General features: G+C 45.8%; 1 protein-coding gene across 2 annotated transcripts in view; it reads right to left on the bottom strand.

The window, feature by feature from the left end:
- LOC115078582 (killer cell lectin-like receptor subfamily F member 1) overlaps positions 1 to 8,810 on the bottom strand; it is a 132,893-nt gene that overhangs the window by 56,236 nt on the left and 67,847 nt on the right. The window lies entirely within an intron of this gene.

Here is an 8,810-nt window from a genome sequence, read left to right as displayed (position 1 = left end):
TTCCAAACACACCTGATGGCACACTATTTGGGATACACTAACCTGGGCTTTGAAAATAGTAATTAATCCAGTATCTTTCCTAACTGCTGCAGCAAGGTAAAATCTAACAGTTTTCAGGAGTTAGAGGAGCAGGTTATGAACCAGGACACCAGGGCTCAAATCCTGACGACACTGCTTGTGACTTTTGGGGCAAGTCACTTCACCTTCGATTACATCAGGTACAAATTTTAGATTGCGAGTTCTCTAGGAAATATCTACAATACCTGAATGTAATCAAAATCTGAAGCTTTAATATGAAAAGCGTTCGTTTACATAGCTGGCGTGAGCCCTACGTTCATCCTAGTGATTTCAGTCATTCACCACACTGCCACAGCCATCTAACTCACCAACTTTAAAAAACTCATCTAGTGAATACGCTAAGTCTTCTTCTGCTATGTTCCATTTTTAGAAGTATTCAGTCTGAAGCTCCCGTTTTATGATTTGCTTCTATTGCTGCCATAAATTGCCAAAAAAACAAGGTATCCTTGTATCTTAACTATCCCCATTTTTTCAGTGTTTAACATTCTTCGTAACTACTTGTTATATAGCACTGAATGAAAGTTTAATAAACTAATGAATTCTCACAAATTCAATATTTTGCACATTACTACACAGAAAAGAACAATGTACAGAGGAAGTGATGTCACCATCTGTAATGGCCGCTTAGCTCCGAGCTCCCACCCCGGCTCAAACTAATCCCTCATCAAGACCCTGAGCAGCTATTTTCGCCGGAATTTTTCTAGCCCGACGATCGCCCTCACCAACGTGATGTCCGTCCCGAGAAAAAAAATGGACTTGCACAAATTTTCATTTACAAGCACCGCGGCACAGATGGCGCTGGAAGATGCAGATCGGGCCCAGGCTGACCATGCGGCCCGGGAGGTGAGCGAGGGAGCGGGAGAAAGAGCGCCGAGCCAAGTTCCAAAGATAGTTTGGGAAAATCCGTGGCGCGATGACAAGTCTCCAGAAGGATATACAGGACCTGCGTGTAGAGATCACAGGTGACATGGCTGCGCTGGGGAGCAGGGTGGAGGAGACAGAAGCACATCTGGAGGACCAGGCCTCAGAATTATCAAGCTGCAAACTGGCTCAAGATAAACTGTTACAAGCCAACACAGAATTTGGAGGACCTAGAGAACAGATCTTGCAGGGCGAACTTAAGATTCAGAGGGGGAGGCGGAGCGAACAGTGTTACCTGAGCAGCTGAGGATGCCGGGGATAAACGCTGTCTTGCCCCAACGGAGAAGATCTACCTCAGCTGATTCTCATGACTGAGGGGCGTGGCTTGGGCCCCAGAAACGGACTACAAATTACAATTCCCTGCGGCGCCCAGCTAAAGCCGCGTGCGCTTAAGGGACACGTGGCTAAGCAGGGCTTTGCCGGGATTCTGCCGATCTGCTCTCTTATTGATATATTTCTTTTGGATTTTGTTGCCCAAGGCTACACGCCAGGTAGGATTTATATTTACCTGATGAATTTGTCTTTTCTCCTCAAAAGCCTCCAAAGTGAAATCTCCAATTCTGTATGTATTTGCATTATTCCATCTTGTATGGGTTCATTGCCTAGACTTTCTTCCTTACAGGTCGATCCAGTAAAGTGTGCTCCGTCGGAGCGCACTGTCACCCTGCTCTGGACGCGTGTTTTCCCTTACCCCTTATTCAGTAAGGGGAGGAAAACAAGCGGCCCACCCGCGGCACCTAATAGCGCCCTCAACATGCAAATGCATGTTGATGGCCCTATTAGGTATTCCCGAGCGATCCAGTAAGTAAAATGTGCAGCCAAGCCGCACATTTTACTCTAAGAAATTAGCGCCGCCCAAAGGTCGGCGCTAATTTCTTCCGGCGCCAGGAAAGTGCACAGAAAAGCAGTAAAAACTGCTTTTCTGTGCACCCTCCGACTTAATATCATAGCGATATTAAGTCGGAGGTCCCCAAAAGTAAAAAAAAGTAAAAAAAAAAAAAAAAATTTTTTTTGAATTCGGCCCGCGGCTGTCGGGCCGAAAACCGGACGCTCAATTTTGCCGGCGTCCGGTTTCCGAGCCCGTGGCTGTCAGCGGGCTCGAGAACCGACGCCGGCAAAATTGAGCGTCGGCTGTCAAACCCGCTGACAGCCGCCGCTCCAGGCCAAAAGGAGGCGCTAGGGACGCGCTAGTGTCCCTAGCGCCTCCTTTTCCTCGTTTGCACCGCGTCGCCTCATTTAAATACTGGATCGCTCGCACCGGCGAGGGGCCGGTGCGCGCGCCGGGAGAGCGGGCGTTCGTCCGCTCTCCCACGGACTTTACTGGATCGAGCTGTTAGTATTTCCCAAGTAATTATGCCACATACCAAAAGGAAGGCCAGGTTAAGGCCTCCAGTTGGAGTGGTAATGTCAGAACCTGGACAAAGAACTGTAACAGAATTGATAGACTCTACACAAAATACCCCTGTTGGTCAGGCCGTTGGGGGAGATGCATTAGAGCGGAATGCCTCCCCCCAGGTCATAGAAACATCATTTAGCCCAGGGGCACCGGATACTCCACCACTGCCTGGAAGAGCAGAGGGTTTTACACTAGAAAGCTCTGGAAATCTGCAGGAAGAGAACCAGAGACCTCTTGATCTGCGAAATGAACTTGAGCAGTCTGTTAAAGAGCTGGACATATCTGATCTAATGATGCATTTGAGTATTCTGGAAAAATCTATTGTTACTCCAAAGGAGACTCGTATTCCAAAGTTGTTTAATCCCTCTAAAGAAAAACAAGATAATACTGAAGTGGTTATAAAATCTGATATTCAGTTAAAAAAAAAACCTGTTAATATAACTTTAGAAAGTTTGTGGAACAATTTGGTGAAATTGGATACCTCACTTAATAAATTAACTGATCCTGTTATGAAAACAACCAACTCTTCGGTACAAAATACCGCAGAGTTGGAAAAGCAAAATAAAGAAGTAAATGCATAAGATAAACGTGTTTCACAAATTGAAAAAATTCAAAGTCATCAAATTAATGCTGAAGGAGATGTAAATAAGAGATTAGAAATTCTTGAAAATTCTAAGGTCCCTAAATTTAAGGGTTAATAATTTTCCAATTAAAAAAATGGATCCACTAGAACTATTTAGAAATTATGCAATGCAAATATTGAAAATTTCTGACAAATGTTTACCAGTGATATTGAGAGCCTTTTATTTAGGGACCTCGAAAAATATGATAAAACCAGATCAGTTAATAAAGAATAAGGAAAAAGAAAAGGAAATACCAGAATTTGAAATATCCAAAAATAACTATAAACTTATCTGATCTATTGCAAAAATCTCAGCAAGTTCTGGAAGTTAAAGTGCAGTTTGCATTTGCTACTGATAGGTATAACATAATGAAGCCTTTCTTCCGAAATCGATTAAACACCTTTTATGGGCAAAGAATATGGATCTTTCCAGATCTTATAAAAACCACCCAGATACGGAGAAAGAAATTCTTGTCTTATGGGAAAGAGGTATTAGATAAAGGTGGGCATTTCATGTTAAAGTACCCATGTAGGTGCATTATTAAGCTAGATGGAAATAGTTATCTTTTCACAGATCCAGAAGGCCATAAATGTCTCTCAGCAGCAAAATGACCGGTATTTATATTAGAAGGGTCTTAGATAATGCATATTACCTTTTTTTTTTATCCTTTAAAGCAGGGGTCCCCAACCACCGGTCCGCGGACCAGTACCGGGCCATTGGGGTTTTTTGCCGGTCCGCAGCGCCGTTCTCCCCGGCTGCCGTTCATTGGCTGCTGTTGCTGCAGGGAGGCGGGGCGAGGTTGGAGACCAGCCTCCTCCAAACCCACAACCCGAAAAGCCAATTAGTGCGTCGCGGCTGAGCTATGTTGCCGGAGCCGCGCGGGCAGGAAGGAGAAGCATCAGCCACTGCAGGTGCTCCTCCTACTTCCTGCCCCGGAAGAAAAATGTTGCCGGAGCCGCGGGCAGGAAGGAGGAGGAGCTTCAGCTGCGTGCAGAAGAGGAGCAGCACGGCCCGAGAAGACCAGGGCCGCTGCAAAGCCCATCCTGTGGCGACCCATAAAGAAGAGGCCCAGAGGCGAGTGCGTGTATGACATGAGTTGAGAGATTGTGTGTGGGAGAGACTGTATGTGTTTGCAGAGAAAGCATGTGAGAGCCTCTGTGTGTGTGAGAGACACAGCATGTGGGAGTGAGAGAGACAGCATATGTGTGTGAGTCAGACAGCATGTGCCAGTGAGAGCCTGTGTGTATGAATGATTGTATGAGAGAAAGCATGTGAGAGTGAGAGCCTGTGCTTAAGCAAGACAGCATGTGGGAGTGAGAGAGAGCATGTGTGTGTGAGACTCAAAGAGCATGTGCCAGTGAGAGACTGTGTGTATGAATGATTGTATGAGAGAGAGCATGTGAGCGCCTGTGTGTGAGAGAGAGAAAGATGTGAGAATGAGAACCTGACTGTGTGTTTGAGGGAAGAAGACAGATGAGAGAAAAGAAATAGAAAAAGAGGCAATATAAAAAGAATTGGCAAAAAAATAAGAAAGGGAAGGTGAGAAAAAAAAAAAAGCCTGTGACTAACCAATTAGAAAACTAAGATCAGACAGCAGATGTAAAAAAAAAAAAAAAAAATACTTTTTACTGATTGGCACATGTAATCTTTGGGAATGTGCAAGAGTAACACTTTCTCTATGCGGATCTCACAATATATGAGGCAGCAGAATGGGCTTCAGTGCCAGTAGCAGCAATCAGCACCTCCCCAATAGCCACGTGGCAGCAGTCACAGTGGCAGCAGAGGAATGAGAGAGGCTCTGAGGTTGTGAGGGAGCCAGTGAGAGTGAGAGCATGAGTGTGTATGAGAAAATCCAGGGGAGTAAGAGTGTGTGTGGGGGTGTCTGTGTGGATGGGGACAGAATAAGAACATAAGAAAATGCCATACTGGGTCAGACCAAGGGTCCATCAAGCCCAGCATCCTGTTTCCAACAGTGGCCAATCCAGGCCATAAGAACCTGGCAAGTACCCAAAAACTAAGTCTATTTCATGTAACCATTACTAATGGCAGTGGCTATTCTCTAAGTGAACTTAATAGCAGGTAATGGACTTCTCCTCCAAGAACTTATCCAATCCTTTTTTAAACATAGCTATACTAACTGCACTAACCACATTCTCTGGCAACAAATTCCAGAGTTTAATTGTGCGTTGAGGTCTTACAGCCTGAGTGTGGGTATAAGAGCATGAATGTGTATGTATGTGACAGTGTACGTGTGAGAGAGAATGGACTTGTGAGTATGTGTGAGAGGGAGATGATAACCTCCTAATCCTCGACAATATCAAGGTGACTGGAAATCAAAAGCTCCCATGTATGGACAGCAGGGGCTTTTTAAAATTCTTATTAGTTTTAGTTATTGTGTGTTATTTGATAAATGTGCTGTTTTGAAATATTTTATTGGTTGTTTGGGAAATTGTAAAAAATAACCCTGCCCCACCCCCCACCCCGCCTTGCCGGGCCATGGGAAAACTGGTCTTGCTTGAAGCCAGTCCCTGGTGCAAAAAAGGTTGGGGACCACTGCTTTAAAGCCGTTCAATTTGCGAGATTTCTCTTGAATTTCCTTTTATTTATTTATTTATTTTAAAACTTTTATATACCTGCATTAGTGGGGACATCACACCGGTTCACATATTAACAGCAGATCAGAAAATACATTGTAACAGGGCGAGGGAACTTGGAGGGGGAGAACAATAGAGAAGCAAAGAGGGATAGTGAACAAGCCGATAAAGTATTAAACAAATATTTACAAACATTTACAGCATTAGTGGCATTGTATACATCAGTAACCTAAGATGATAGACAGGGGGTATAGCGGGCTGGATTAGGGGTTCTTGAGTAAGGTGCAAGGCTGGGGGCATTTGGTAACATGGTCTATTCAGGGTAGGCTCGTTCGAATAGCCAAGTTTTCAATTTCTTTTTGAACTTGATGAGACAGGGTTCGAGGCGCAGTGTGAGGGGCATGGAGTTCCAGAGTGAAGGGCCGGCAATAGAGAGGGCTCGGTCACGGGCGAAGGAGAGATGGGCAGTCTTTAGGGAGGGTACACGTAGTGTGCCACTATTGGTGGATCTGGACGGGCGGGAGGAGTGGTGGGGGGTGAAGGGGATATCTAGCCAGTTGGAGTTGTGTGAGTGGATAGATTTGTGTATGATGGTGAGGGCTTTATAGTGGATACGGGAGAAGATGGGAATCCAATGGAGATTTTTGAGAATCGGGGTGATGTGTTCGTATTTGCGTGTGTTGGAGATGATCCTTGCTGTTGCATTTTGCAACATTTGCAGGGGTTTAATTGTGGCGTAGGGGAGGCCTAGGAGGAGGGCGTTGCAGTAGTCCAATTTGGTAGCAATGGTGGCCTTGATCACTGTACGCAGATCTTGGGGGTAAAAGCAGGGGTTTCAGTTTTTTTAGGACGTTAAGTTTAAAAAAGCCTTCTTTGAGTATGGAGCTGATGTATTTCTTCATGTTTAGGTGTTGTTCAAGGAGGACACCAAGATCCCTTATGAATGGTTGTGCGGTGGCGATGTTAATGTTGGGATTGTTGGCAAGAGGTAGGGGGAGGGTGGTATGAGGGGAGCTAAGTAGGATCTCAGTCTTGGTGGCATTGAGAGCTAGATGAAGGTTGGTAAGGAGAGAGTTGATGGCATCAAGGCATTTCTCCCAGTGCTTTAGGGCATCAGAGATGGAGTTTTGAATGGGGATGACGCTTTGGACATAGTCGGCATAAAGATAGAATTTAAGGTTAAGATCGGAGAGGAGTTGACATAAGGGAACAAGATAAATGTTAAAGAGGGTGGAGGATAGTGATGAACATTGGGGAACTCCCTGTTGCAGGGGGCGAGGGTTGGATATGGTTTCACCAATTTTAACAGCGAAATTCCTGTTTGAGAGGTAGGAATTAAACCAGGCGAGGGCAAGGCCTGAGATGCCGATGCTTTCTAGTCGGGTAATGAGATGATTGTGGTTGATGGTGTCAAAAGCCACGGAGATATCAAGAAGGGCAAGGAGGTAGCTGCGGCCTTGGCCCAGGCCCCTGAGGAGGTGGTCAGTGAGGGTGAGGAGGAGCGACTCAGTATTGAAGTGTTTCCGGAAACCAAACTGGGAGGTATGGAGGATTGCGTGATTTTCAATGTAATCCATGAGTTGTGCATTGACAACTCTTTCCATTAGCTTGGCAATAAAAGGAAGGTTGGAGATCGGGCAGAAGTTGGAGGGATCCTTTGGGTCTAAGGAGGGTTTCTTTAAGAGGGGCTTCACGACAGCGTGTTTGAGTGAGTCAGGGACTGTTCCGTGGGTGATTGAGCAGTTGATAATATCTGCAATTGCTCAGGCAATGGTGGAAGGGACAGCCAATAGTGCTTTGGGTGGAATGGTGTCACTGGGGTGGGAGGCTGGTTTGGTTTTTTTTAAGGATGTTTTCCACTTCTTTAGAGGAGGTGAGGTCGAGGGCAGACAAGTTGGGGTGAGAGGGAGAGGGAGGTGTGGGAACAGACTGATAGGATTGGTCGGGTGACGTGGGGAATCTTGAGAGGAGATTGGTGATTTTACTCTGGAAGAAGGTGGCGAGTTCTTCGCATTTGGAGGCTGCGTCTGAGTCAGAGATAGTGGGGGGGGGAGGGGCTTTGGTGAGACTTGAAACATATGAGAAGAGTACTTTGGGGTTAAATCTGTAGTCATGAATTTTCTTGGCATAGAAGTCTCTTTTTTGTTTTAGAGTGGCAATTCTGTAGTTGTGTAAAGCTGATTTGAAGATGGAAGAGAGCTGGAGGGACGGATCCTTTCGCCATTTTCTCTCTTTTTGTCTGAGGTCGGTTTTTAGAGCTTTAAGCTCGGAAGTGTACCATGGTTTTCCTGGTTTGGAGGTGGGACTTAAAATTCGTTTAGAGGGTGGACAGAGTTTGTCCACTATGTCACCTGTGAGGCTATAACATGAAGCTAGAGCTGAGTCAGGGTTGTTGCAAACTAGGTTAGGAAGGGAGGAGGATGGAGCCACTGCTAGTTCATCACTGGAACAGGATTTTCTGGAGATTATGGTGGAGTTGTGGGCGTGATTTGTGGGGGGGGGGGGGGGGTATTGGTGGACAAGATGCTTTCTATTAGGTAGTGGTCGGACCAGGGTACCGGGGTACAGGAGGGAGTGGTGTTAGTGTGGACCTCAGAGTTAATGAACATCAGGTCCAGAGTGTGACCAGCTTTGTGTGTGGGGGAAGTTATGATTTGATGGAATCCTAGGGCTTGCAGAGATTTGATGAAGGTTTGGCATGATGGGGAGGGTGGGGAGGCATCTACGTGGAGATTAAAGTCCCCAAGAAGGATGGTAGGGATATCGGTGCTGATTGAGTCAACTATAAATTCTATGAAAGGTGAGGGGTTTGATTCCAGGAGAGTAGGGGGAGAGTAAACTAGGCAGATTTGCAGGACGGGGGATTTGAAAAGGCCTATCTCTATTTTAGGTGGAGAGGCTGTGTGGATATGTTTGAGCTTAAGATGTTTCTTAGCAGCTAGGAGTAGGCCTCCTCCTCTTTTTTGTGGTCTGGGAATGGAGAAAATCTCGAACTCGGAAGTGGGGAGTTGGTTGATGAGAACCGTATCAGTTTCTTTGAGCCATGTCTCGGTGACCCCACAAAGGTCTGGCTTGCAATCAATTAGGAGATCATTGAGAATAGGTGACTTTTTAACAAGGGACTGGGCGTTGAAAAGAATTATGGAGAGGGTAGTGAGGCCTAGGAATTGTGTTATGGGGGAGGTGAGGATGGGGATT

Source organism: Rhinatrema bivittatum, chromosome 16, assembly GCF_901001135.1.
Source record: "Rhinatrema bivittatum chromosome 16, aRhiBiv1.1, whole genome shotgun sequence".
Taxonomy (NCBI): Eukaryota; Metazoa; Chordata; class Amphibia; order Gymnophiona; family Rhinatrematidae; genus Rhinatrema; species Rhinatrema bivittatum.
Note: the sequence above shows the minus strand (reverse complement) of the source record. Positions and strands in the feature narration are given on the sequence as shown.